We start from the raw sequence: 13,257 nt of genomic DNA on the forward strand, positions 1-13,257 counted from the left end.
ATGAGTACTTCATTGTCATTTTGTAATATGTAATCATAAACTTATGCAGAGGCCTCATAAGTTGGATTATTCATTCTCTAAAGTGAAAGCGGCTTGGTTCCTAGTTACATAAACCACAATTTGCGACCGGTTTTCGATTCTCGCTGGGAACTTATTGCTTGTAATGTAATAGATGGGAACTGATGGAAATTGAAACATGTCTTCAATAAGAAAGCTCAGAAGTTATGTTTTAGTCCAATACGAGTCATCTTCTAAGGAGAGTTTCATAAGACTCTTCAGCAAGATGAATTCAGTTGGAAGTGAATACTTTTTGATCCATCTAGAGATGTTTGAGACACTGTAAGCAACACAAAATCTTATATTGTACTGTTAAATTATACAGGAAAGTAATAATTTTTGTTGATAAATGACAGTGGTATTGTACCTGGGAATAAATAAAATCAAACTACATTTATTGCCGTACGGTAGAAACACGTTTTAACAGGTATTTATTTATAAAATAATCCATGTTTAAGAAAAAACAATGTGATTAATTAAGTTATATTATGACGGGGAGGTATATAAGAATATAAAGAGGGAATACAATACATCCATACTTAAACTCTCCCACTGAGTAAAATCATCTTACCACCAAATAGTTTATCTGGAATTAGAATTATAACTCTTTTAGGGCAAATTTTAACACATTCAAGAATCCTCCAAAAGACTCTGCACCGACATTACAAGGTCACGACTAATATGGTCAATATCAGTTGTTGCTTCCTTATTGAATTATTACAAACTAGTTGCTGTTCACTTTTAAAGTAAATAATTTATTTTCATAAGGACACCCCATTTGCGATGCAGAATCATGTATACATATGTTTTCACTGGACTATGTCTTAAACTTTCTTCCAATGCTGCCATTGTGAAGAATGATTTTGAAATTTATTGCTTAGGGTGTTTGTTTTTTCAGAAACGACGATGCATTGAAAATGAAAAATAAAGTTTGTTTCGTCACGTACTGAAAAGTAGTGAGGTTGTCGATTCTATTAAGCTTTTGTCTGCTTGCACAGGCAAGTTCTTGCAATTAAATTAGTCACTATAAATACTACTGCCAAGATCATAGTTTAAACATCTAGCATGGCTGTCAAGTACCAAGATTTTCGTTACGTGTCATTGCGTTGCAGTTGAATGATCCTAATTTTTAAATCATTATAATATATTTATATTTGTATTTTAAATGTATAGGTAATACACGTGATACAGTATGTTGACCAAACACTGTAGTATTACGCGTCCTTGATTAGTATTATCACAAATAGATTGCTTAATGTGCTATGAATTAAAATTGACCACACATACAGAAATATACTGTACACAGAAAATACAACTTTGATAATATTGAAACAATTTTACACAGCGCGACCCAGTGGCCAGACCTAGTACGGCCACTGATAGGACCTAGTACAAAACACTTATAAACTAGGATCTACAAACCAACATCAATGAAACTTTGTTTAAACTATCTTCGATAATAATCTGTATTTAATTCTTTTTTTGCATCGATTTCAACTATACTGGTGTATTATAATTGACAAAAGAAATTTTTCAAAAGAATATGGGACCGACTTTAAGTCGCCTTTAGTGGACCTTTATGGTTGAGGAAAAATGTATTTGTTTACGGAAGTGAGTAATAGAGACAATTTGATTAAACCGATGATAAAACATAGACCATAAATATTTGATAGTAGTTTATCCTTTTACGTAATCAATGGAGGACTTACAGTAACAACCTAATTTTGCACAAAGGAACATACTGTTCTGATAAAAGATGTTTCCTTGTAGTTGTTATGCAATATAAAACACTATATGTAAATATGCAGGCTTTACTAGATAAGTAGGTATAGTAGGCCCTAATTGAGAGCGAACTTCCCATACACTTTTTTACTCGTTGGAAGTTTTCCTCATAAAAAAGATATCATCCATCAACTATGTAGATTTAGGTAGTGGTAAAAGAGAACGGTAGTAAATGTGTTAAATGAATTGACAGGTCATAGTTTATGTGTCGCAACGAAGCAAATTGACATCATACGATCATAAAATCTATTTTGAGATCAGTATCGTGAAGGAGAAGCCAGCACAGTGAAGGCTGCTTGCTGTGTGGCGGATATTCACTACATTAATGTGGGTCGGTAATCAGCTGGTCCCACATCTGTTCTGTGGCTGAATGGGCACACGTGGACCACAGCTAGCACCTGACCACACCGTACCACATCTGCGGTGCGTTGTTCTCTTGATATCTCGCTCCAGTGAGATGCTGAGGCCAAACTGAGAGCACAAAACAAGGTCACAAACATTTCTCTTTGGGTGAGGAATGTTAGTGAAGGAGAGAGAAGCCAGCACGGTGAAGGTTGACTTCGCTGTGTGGCTGGATATTCAACTACATTAATGTGGCGTCGGTAAATCAGCTGGTCCCAACAATCATGTTCTGTGGCTGGACCTGGGCACACGTTTTTTCTGTTCCCCATCCCTTCCCCCCCCTTATTGGGGGGCGCCCCGGTACCACAAGCTAGCACCCTGGGACCACACCGTACTCAACCCATCTGCGTTGACGTTTTGTTTCCTTCTTGATAATCGCTTCCCATGTGAGCATGTTGATGGCAGTGAGAACGAGACACAAACAATTCCAAACTGGTAATCGGATTTAAGGTTTGTCACTTATACCTTACTTAAAAAAAAAAGAAGATATTCATTCCCATCTTAAATTGTGTGGTTAACTATATAACATAAATGTAAAATTGGGCTCAGATGAGCCGTGAGCGTTTAGTCATACAAAATCTTTATCTAATTGAGGGGCTTGGTGGAAACATTTCATTACTAATCTGTCTGTCCCCATATCTCAGGGGGGAATGAAATCTTAACCCATATAGACCACTTGAAAATTTTTGCATGATGCTTAAGTATACACAAGCAATTCTATATTCATATTAGTATGCATGGTGCAATTTACTCAATGAAGAGGATTTATACAAGAACTGTTCCTTATTATTAGGGATTAAAGGCGCAAGCGTAAATACCAAACTATAAACAAAACTGCAGTACTATGGACATTCTCAACTTGTGTAGATAGTAACACATGAAGACTAATTCGAAGTAAGCTTCAAAACTGAATAGTTTGGTTACAACCTCAGACTAAGGCTTCTGTAGTAACAAAAAAAATGATATTTGAGCCAAACTTTGGTAATTCTTTGTATTTGTTAATATACAAAAGGCTTCAATTTGTAATAAGTTCTCCAAAGTATTATTTAATTGATTATTTACTAAAACGGTTGTTAACATAATTTGGACATTTTAAAAATTGTTCTTTTCACACATCAAGAATTAAGACCAAAGCTACCTAAAACAATTTCAACCATACAGACATCAAAGATCGTGTAGGACTAGGCAAGTTGCAATATTTATACTATAATTTCATTATTCGTGTATGTAATCAATACGGTTAATTTTAATACATTTTCCCCCCCCCCCCACCCCCCCCCCCCCCCACCCCCCCCCCCCCCCACCCCCCCCCCCCCCCACCCCCCCCCCCCCCCACCCCCCCCCCCCCCCACCCCCCCCATGGTTCTATATTATATGATCAAGAAATTTAAATTTACTACCATTTTTTTTTTCATTTCAATACAAAAGCATTGTTTAATCTTCTAGTACAGATTTTATACTCGTCGAACGTTTTATGGTTATCGATTTTGATATCGCCCATGGATTACATTATATTTCATATTTTAGAAACTTATATGTCTCTGATGTTTTAAATCGAAATAAAATTTTCCGTTTTTAGCTATCAACGTCGTCAACTTCTTTCAAAATCTTCTTCAGATCGAATATGGCTCCAGAACTATAAGAGTCAAGTCTGTTACAAGCATCAAATTCCGAGAACAGCCATGTATTAAGAGAAATGTGATACCGGAGCTAAACCTAACTTTCATATTAAAGCCACCCTTTCCTCCTGGCAACTTCCAAATATCTACCACCTTTTCGAATAATATTTTAGGTAAAACAGTTAAAGCTAATCAAAATGTTTACAATACATCATTTAATTTTATGTTTTAATGTATATGTTATTATATAACTGGGTTCAAAATTCCTTATGTAATGGGAGATACGTAGGACTATTTAAGGTTGAAGTTGTGTAGCGTTTCTAAAATTACTTCATAAATTGTGGTTATGAGTTAGTGACATGAAAAGATAATATTGGCTGAGCGTTTCTTAAGCCCATCACTGACGGGGTTGAAAAATAACATTTCTGTATGTCTGTCTGCACGATATCTCGAGGTAACTCTAGTACATGATGGTACATGTCATTTTGTGGAATTTGCATTTTTATGATAGCAAACATGGATACATTGTTTCTATGGACATGTGACATATTAAAACAAAAGGTAGCCTAACTATTCGTATAGACTTAAAATGTCCATTAAAATTCATTTATAGATAGACAATAACGAGTTGTATGATGGTGCATGGCTAACCATGGAATTTGATTGGACGTCATTAAAGACTATCACTCAGTAAGGAAACTACAGTTTCGTTTTTGTCTGCTGGGAGATGTAAACTCATTTTCTGTATTATTTTCTGTCTGTCAAAAATGAAATTGTATATACAACCTTAGTGTGGTAAGAATAAAGCCTCTTACGGGTCACGTGGTGTGTTGTATTCCTAACTCGTCTCTAAGTCGGACAGATAATTAACGGAATTTCTTTTCCTAGTAAAATTTACAATGGATTGAACTCTGAATGGAGTTTCTCGCATCCACGCCAATCAATGAATACTGGTACTCCATCTGATCAGAAAATCGATTAATATTCAACAAATCATTTGACGGGAGCTAAGAAGGTATAGACAGCCGATATGAGACGAGTTAAGCCCAAGTTGTATATTTATCACCAGCAGTATGCGAGGTCCAGGTCGCGGAGTCGAATACTCTGCCAAGACACACAGATGGGCTTCACTGTTTGGACGTTTTCATTCACCAAAATACATTCTCTAGTGCGCCTTTGTACAGAACTGAAAGGCTTGTACCAGAATAGATAGGCTTCGCCTACTTCTAACGTGCGATTACTTCAGCCTTATCGTAAAGGTGTATCTATATTCAATAACGTGCAATTACGAGTAATTACTTAATTTAGATTTCAGGTAGATAAGTAGGTCTTTTTAGATCATAGAAGCTATAATCAAACGTTAAACCACTTAAAATAAAAAGTATTTATTTGTATTTATTGATACAGGTGAAGTCTAAGAAAGGACCTTATTTTAAGACAACTTAAAAACCTTATAGCGCTGTTGATGATCGTATAGAAGAGAGCATTTTATATTATCGACGATCAGTGAAGTGACGGAATATCCAAATAAAACAAATTCTGTTTGGAGAATATTAGCAGGAGATACAGTTTTTAAGTTTTTAAACACGGTTTGTGGCAAAAATTTACAAATATCAAATGTGTATATCAGAATTGCAGAAAGATTGCAGATTGCATTAATTACTAATGTAAGTATGCACATTAATATACTTTTACAACTCTAAATCCACCTTTCAGTAAAGTCCATTTAAATTTCATTGTACTGGAGTTAGAACTTTGTAAAGCAATATAGACTCACAAACCGTTCTATGTTCTTTAAACATTCACTGTTTTTGCAGTTGGACAAAGGGTTAATCTATTTCATGTGAAACAACTGATTGAAGAATATGGTATTTTTACTTTGATCAAGTTAGGTTTTCAACGAAGCTAAATATAAGTTTAGATACAGTTTAAGATTTTGAACATGTCCATTAATTTAAATAGTAAAAAAAGAGGAATACAATGTTACGTCGTACATGATGGAGAATTCATTACAACTTACCTTAATCAGCCAAAGCTGCTGAAGAAGTTTTGGTTAGTTTGCTCAATCATGGCCTTTAGTGGTTGGAATTTACGTAGCTATGTCGTATGCAGCTCATGTGTGCAAAATTTTTCTGTTTCTTAAATCAATGAATTAAAGTGTCAAGACATTTATTTACATTTCTTCCTGGAGGACAGGAGTTAACACAGAAAAAAAGTAGGCTGGTATCCTTTCAAAGTCGGATATCTTGCCAATAAGATGGGAACATGCATTCCTTTTACATTAGGACATAAAAATTTCTTTCCAGGAAGAAACGTTTTTGTCTTCGCTGTGAAGAATCATGTAGCAAATGTAATAGGCAGATACAGCTTCGGGTTTTTACAATAATTCTATATTTATATGGCGTACTCTAGGAACATCCTTCTGCTTTTACATCCACATAAATCATCATGAATACTACGTCCTTTCTTATCTTTTATTGCCAACGTCGGAGGAACACGTCATTGTAAACTCCCTTTATCCGAGATGAATCATTCGTGGAAGGAAGTGATAGTGGCATTATCGCACTGTCCACAGTCGTTTCATTCAGAAAGGATCGTTAACTATTAACAGAGTTGGGATATTAGAAACCTGCTTAGTACTGTTTGCAGTTCTCAGAACTAATGGGCTTAGACCAGCCTTTACACGGAAACATGGCCGATTATCGCTTAATAAGCGCGGCGCGGCTATTTTAAAACGAAACAAATTGTCAGTTCGTCAACAGGTGAGGATAATAAGCGGGTAAGCAGAGCAATGATTATCTTCTCAGGAACTGATAAATCCGAAGATATCAAAATCAAATCGCTCAGTCCATAAGTTCGGTCACAACTATGCCGTTTATTAAAGTGCATCGAGTGAAAATCGATTGAGGAGAAACCATTGCAACGCTCATCACTATATTTTACGTATAAAGAAACAGAACAGAGAGAAGGGTTGGAGTAGTGAGAGTCGCCATTGCAACGCTTACCGCTATATTGTAAGTATAGAGGAGCAGAACAGCGTGGAGGTAGAGTAGTGATAGTCACCATTGCAACGTTTATCGCTATATTGTAAGTATAGAGGAGCAGAACAGCGTGGAGGTAGAGTAGTGATAGTCACCATTGCAAAGCTTATCGCTATATTGTAGTATAGAGGAGCAGAACAGCGTGGAGGTAGAGTAGTGATAGTCGCCCATGCAAAAGCTTATCGCTATATTGTAAGTATAGAGGAGCAAGAACAGCGTGGAGGTAGAGTAGTGATAGTCGCCTCTGCAACGCTTATCGCTGTATTGTAAGTATAGAGGAGCAGAACAGCGTGGAGGTAGAGTAGTGATAGTCGCCACTGCAAACGCTTATCGCTATATTGTAAGTATAGAGGAGCAGAACCAGCGTGGAGGTAGAGTAGTGATAGTCGCCACTGCAAGCGTTTATCGCTATATTGTAAGTATAGAGGAGCAGAACAGCGTGGAGGTAGAGTAGTGATAGTCACCACTGTAATGCTTATCGCTATATTGTAAGTAAAGAGGAGCAGAACAGCGTGAGGTAGAGTAGTGATAGTCGCCATTGCAAGACACCGGGCGTCCTTGAGCTCTGAGCTGGCCTGACTCTGCACACCGTGCCAGCGCCACCGTCGCGTCATTCCAGCAAAATAATACCTTTCATCGTAACCGCGATAGTCTCTTTCTTCGGCAATCAGCAGTCGAAGTATTGATCTCTCCTGAGATGATGTCGCAACGCCTCTGACAACAGTTCTTCCTTGTCATGATTTTGTGAGGAAGAGATGAGCGATGACTTTGTGTGAGGAACTTACAGGATACAAACTGAACGACCTTGGTGAATGACATAACACTGCGCAGTTCTATGACAATCTCTGCCAGCATTTTGTTGCGACGTCTCTGCGATTTATAATCTGCATCTTGAGATAAAAGAAGAAAGAAGAATGCACCATCTTATCATTCAAGATGGAAGACTTTCTAAAGCTAATGAATAGTAACAGTACCATCAACCACAACAATAAACTATTGTGTAACGAATCTCATAGGGCATAGCAGATACAATTGAAATTACGGAACCAAATGAATCTATAATTATACAGTTTACTTTCAGTTACAATAATGGCAACTGTAATTTATAAAACCGTGAGTTACTGTATTTAACATAAAATATTCATTGAAGAAATCCAACCTTTCTCGCTGTTTGCAAAGATGATATATAACCAACGTTTTTACATATGTTTGTCTTCATCTTTTGAGAGTTGGATTTTGAGAGTGAATGTAAAATAGTCTACATTCGCCAACAGACGCATATCTGTACCTCTTTTGGGCAAAGTGATTTCTCCTCTTGTTCTTACATTCTCCTATTCAGCATTCTTAGTATGTGGTATGGAAAAATTAGGTGCTATTTCAAACATATAAAGTGGCCAATTTCATATAACATTAATATGATTTTTCCGAATGGAATTGAATAAGAGCAGTGTAAAATATTAAGAAAGAAGTGATAAAGATGAAAAATAGGAAAGAGAGTTCAACTAATAGCTCTAAAAAAATTAAAACAGGTCAGCATATATTTATATAATAAAGTAAATCTTGTTCATTTATGATGTATTTTACAAAATATTTTATACAAACAACAGTGAGTTTCGGAAATAATTCGTAAAAGGACGTTTCTTCCTTTTTTTATGTATAAAAATGACAACAACTCAGAATCCTAATTAAAAATACAGATCCGATTCACGAAAACGTTGTGGTTTATAAACAAGTTAATTTATTCCGTGCGACGAAGTGAAGGGAACCAAAGAAAAGAAAACTGCTTTTATTGAATAATTATGAATATAAACATGAATTGCCAACTCCGAATAGTAGTTTTGCTTTTCTGTTCGTATTGTTGTTTCGAACTTATACTATAGCAAGATTTAAATAATACAAATGTCAGTAATTTATTTACATTCAAAGTTGTTTCTGTTTGATATATAAATTTATGAAGACATTAATTAGTAAACAAAATATTATTCTCATGATAGAATTTAAGCACCTGATTTTGACGTATAAAGAATTGGATTATTTTGAATTGGAATGAACGAAATTCTTTCATTGGTAAAAGTAAAATGCCTTAGACGTATGAATGCGTAGATAAAATTAAATGGTCTATTTCAGGTAGGGTAACTGTGTATCTCCTGCATCTGGCCTCCTCCTCATGTTCACTGAACCAGTTTAGAACAGGTGTTTCGGTATCTGGGAGTTCAAGGCCTGCATGATCAAACAACAGGTTTTAGCTTTTAAATGTTTTATCACTCGCTTGTTACAAATTTATTGATGGAACTAGCTCTACTCCGCTGTTTAGGACCTACGTTTGTTTGACTGTAAAATTTGTATCCTATGCAATCAAGATCGGATGATTCGGAAGACTTTTTTGTAATCTGGCATGATATGACTTATATTGTCAATAAAATACTAAGTACCTATAACACCAGTTTTAGAAACAGGTGTTTCGGTGTCTGGAGTTCAAGGCCTGCATGATCAAACAACAGGTTTTATCGCTTTTAAATGTTTTATCACTCGCTTGTTACAAAATTGATTCATGGAACTAGCTCTACTCCCGCTGTTTAGGACCTACGTTTGTTTGACTGTAAACTTGTATCTATGCAATCAAGATCGGATGATTCTGAAAACTTTTTTTGTAATCTGGCATGATATGACTTATATTGTCAATAAAATACTAAGTACCTTATAACACCAGTTTAGAACAGGTGTTTCGGTGTCTGGAGTTCAAGGCCTGCAATGATCAAACAACAGGTTTTATCTTTTAAATGTTTTTATCACTCGCTTGTTACAAATTGATTCATGGAACTAGCTCTACTCCGCTGTTTAGGACCTACGTTTGTTTGACTGTAAACTTGTATCCATGCAATCAAGATCGGATGATTCTGAAAACTTTTTTTTGTAATCTGGCATGATATGACTTATATAGTCAATAAAATACTAAGTACCTTATAACACCAGTTTTAGAACAGGTGTTTTTCGGTGTCTGGAGTTCAAGGCCTGCATGATCAAACAACAGGTTTTATCTTTTAAATGTTTTTATCACTCGCTTGTTACAAATTGATTCATGGAACTAGCTCTACTCCGCTGTTTTAGGACCTACGTTTGTTTGACTGTAAATTTGAATTTATACAATCAAGATCAGATGATTCGGAAGACTTTTTGTAATCTGGAATGATATGACTTGCATTGTCAAGAAAAAAAAACGTAAGTAAGATATAACACTAGTTTAGAGCAGGTATTTTGGTGTCTGGAGTTCAAGACCTGCATGATCAAACAACTTGGCTTTTAATTGTTAATTGTTTGTTACAAATTGTTTGATGGAACTATCTCTACTCCGCTGTTTTGGACCTTCGTTTGTTTGACTGTAAATTTGAATTTATACAATCAAGATCAGATGATTCGGAGGACTTTTTTGTAATATGGCATGATGTGACTTGCATTGTCAAGAAAAAAACGTAAGTAAGATATAAAACTGGTTTAGAAACAGGTATTTTTTTGTCTGGAGTTCAAGACCCTGCATGACCAAACAACTTGGCTTTTTATTGTTAATTGTTTGTTTACAAAATTGATTGATGGAACTAGCTCTACTTCCGCTGTTTTTGACCTTCGTTTGTTTCACTGCAAATTTGAATTTATACAATCAAGAATCAGATGATTCGGAAGACTTTTTTGTAATCTGGCATGATATGACTTCCATTGTCCATAAAAAAAGTAAGTAAGATATAACACCAGTTTAGAACAGGTGTTTTGGTGTCTGGAGTTCAAGACCTGCATGATCAAAACAACTTGGCTTTTATAATTTTGTTTTCGTTTGTTACAAATTGATTGATGGAACTGGGTCTTCGGGGGGGGGGGGTGGGGGGGTCCTCTGTTTAGGGATCGTATACGATCAAGATTAGATGATATGAAGGCTTTTTTTTTGTAATTTGGCATGATATAACTTGCGTTGCCATTAAAACAAACGTATGTGAAAGAATTTAGCCCGTTTCAAATATGTTTTTAGATGTCGTCTTCCATAATAACCACCAATTGGTCATCCTAGCGTCGACTAAAACTTTTTCCCAGCATAGGGGCTATTGGATGGTTAATACAAGATCAAATGTAAGTCATACAGTTATAGACACGTATTATACTCATCCATTGTGCAGAGGAATGTGAGATCCCTTTCCCTTTGTGGGTTTCCACCTGGAGAAGCCAACGTGGCATTCGCTCTATTCTATTATACTAGTAGAAAATGCATTCCAGTCTTCGACATATTACGAAAAAATTCGAGACCAACAAGGTGATACGCTACGGGTATTGTCAGGCTTGAGTTTCTTCGAGAGATTATTAGGAAAATGAAACCCGCTTAATAATAAAATTAGGACTTAAAAATCAGAAGTTTTATCAATAAATCTCATGGTTATGGTTGTTGCTTGTATTTTTAATCAAGTGCAATAATAATAGGAAGTAGTTTCTATTTTTGATAAGCCGATATACTTAAAATGAAGGATGTGTGTATAACATTAAATGTAAAAAAGTTTAAATGGCTTCATTTGTTTTACAATATTCCAATGTCTTCTTCAATGTCTCAATGTCATGAAAATTTCAATTTTCTGTTTCGTTTAGTAGTTTTATATACACAAAAACCTCCGACCGTAAGCATTAAACCAAATACAGATATATGTTTATGTTCCTGAAACATTTTACTTTGCCACTTACAACCTTGTTCTACAGATTTGCGGACAGACAGTATTTTGTTGGACATTTGACGGTATTTAGCTTCGCCGACACTCTACCAACGTTTCAGTATAGGATTTAATTTTATGGTTATTTTCATTATCTATGTTAAAGTTGAATTTAAAACTATCAGTTCCGCGGCTTCGCTCGCAATTGCGTAGGCTTTGCAAGTGTATGAACTCTTTTGGTTCCAGTGAATTAAATTTCTCACGCCAATGATGGAATTTACCTTGTTGCCGTGATTAAGCAAAATCTGTCAAAAAGTGTATATTACTCCGGTATTAGTGTGTTTTTGTTCCATAGTTGAGTTTTCCTTGTTTCCCGATGAATAAGATATACGTGCATACACAAATCTGAGATGACTTGTTTTGTCAACAGACTACTAAAATTAGATTTATAACAGTCATTAAACTTATAGTAAAATTTAGATAGTAACTTCGTATTTCATTTCTAATACTTGATATGTGCTAAAAATGTATAATTAAAGTATATTTTTGTAAGAAATTCAATGTTTTTATTAACGTATCAAACTTATTCTATGTTGCAAACACATTGTAAATGTAAACAAATGGAAAATAGTTGCTAAGTTATTAAAACATATGATTTTGCTATCATACAACAATGTTTACATAGCACAAGTTGATTGTGTTTAACAGGAACTTTAAATTAATATTCCACAACTTTAAGTGACCAAGATGGGACTTTCGGTGCTTTAGAGGGCAGTGGGAAGTAGCCTGAAGGGATTTTCGAAGTAAGAATAGGCTTAAATATATACCAGAAACCCTAAGAATGATCATGTAGATTTTCAGTACAACTGGTTTAATAATTTACGTATGAAATTAAAACAAACAAATAAAGAAACTTTAATATTTATAATATTAATAAAAAATTATAACTGCTTTATGAGATCTTAGTTAATTCATAAATATGAAATATAATAGTTTAATTCATAAATATAAAATATAACAGATTTTCGTGTACTTAGTTCCTTAAATCTGCAATCATGTGTGACAAATCTCAGTGAAAATGTTTAGTATGGTTCTTATTTAGCATATACAGTGGACTGACATGATGACTTGCAGAATCGAGGTCTGACTTATAACAGAACCATCTGTTCCTTGACAATAAAGCGGCTGTTCGCTTTCACTGGTCCGGTTTTGTGAACTAAAAATGTCATTTCTAATATCCGCTGGCACCGTTATCTTCTCCTTCTAGACTTGATGGTCTACGAACCGCTAGCCAATCTGCATTGTTTTAAGCACACAATCACCTTTAACGTGAAATCGGTGGACGGAAAGAAAGAGCGAACGTTTTGGTGGGTCGCTATAGGAGGGGTATTAGACGGATTATTTTTACATACGAAACGATAATTTTTGTCAATGTCCCTATTTTTTAGCTTAGTACACAACCAACGAAAATAAAGACACTGATATTCTTTTACTTTCAGCCAAGTATTAGGTTCTTATTTGTTTTAACTGACACATGGTCACATGGCAGATTTAACTTTTATTGGCTGAGCATTAGCTAAGCCTGTCATTTGTGGAGCTGAAACAAATTTAATTTCGGACTGTCTGATTTTAAATTGTGCCCAAAGCTTCATTTCTAAACGAGGATCACTGAGT

At 35.2% G+C, this 13,257-nt stretch overlaps 1 protein-coding gene across 1 annotated transcript in view; it reads left to right on the forward strand.

Moving 5' to 3' along the window:
- The window catches only part of LOC124363402, a 147,495-nt gene that overhangs the window by 48,063 nt on the left and 86,175 nt on the right, over window positions 1-13,257 (forward strand). The gene's annotated exons all lie outside the window — the stretch shown is intronic.

This window comes from Homalodisca vitripennis, chromosome 5 (assembly GCF_021130785.1).
Source record: "Homalodisca vitripennis isolate AUS2020 chromosome 5, UT_GWSS_2.1, whole genome shotgun sequence".
In the NCBI taxonomy this organism is placed as follows: domain Eukaryota; kingdom Metazoa; phylum Arthropoda; class Insecta; order Hemiptera; family Cicadellidae; genus Homalodisca; species Homalodisca vitripennis.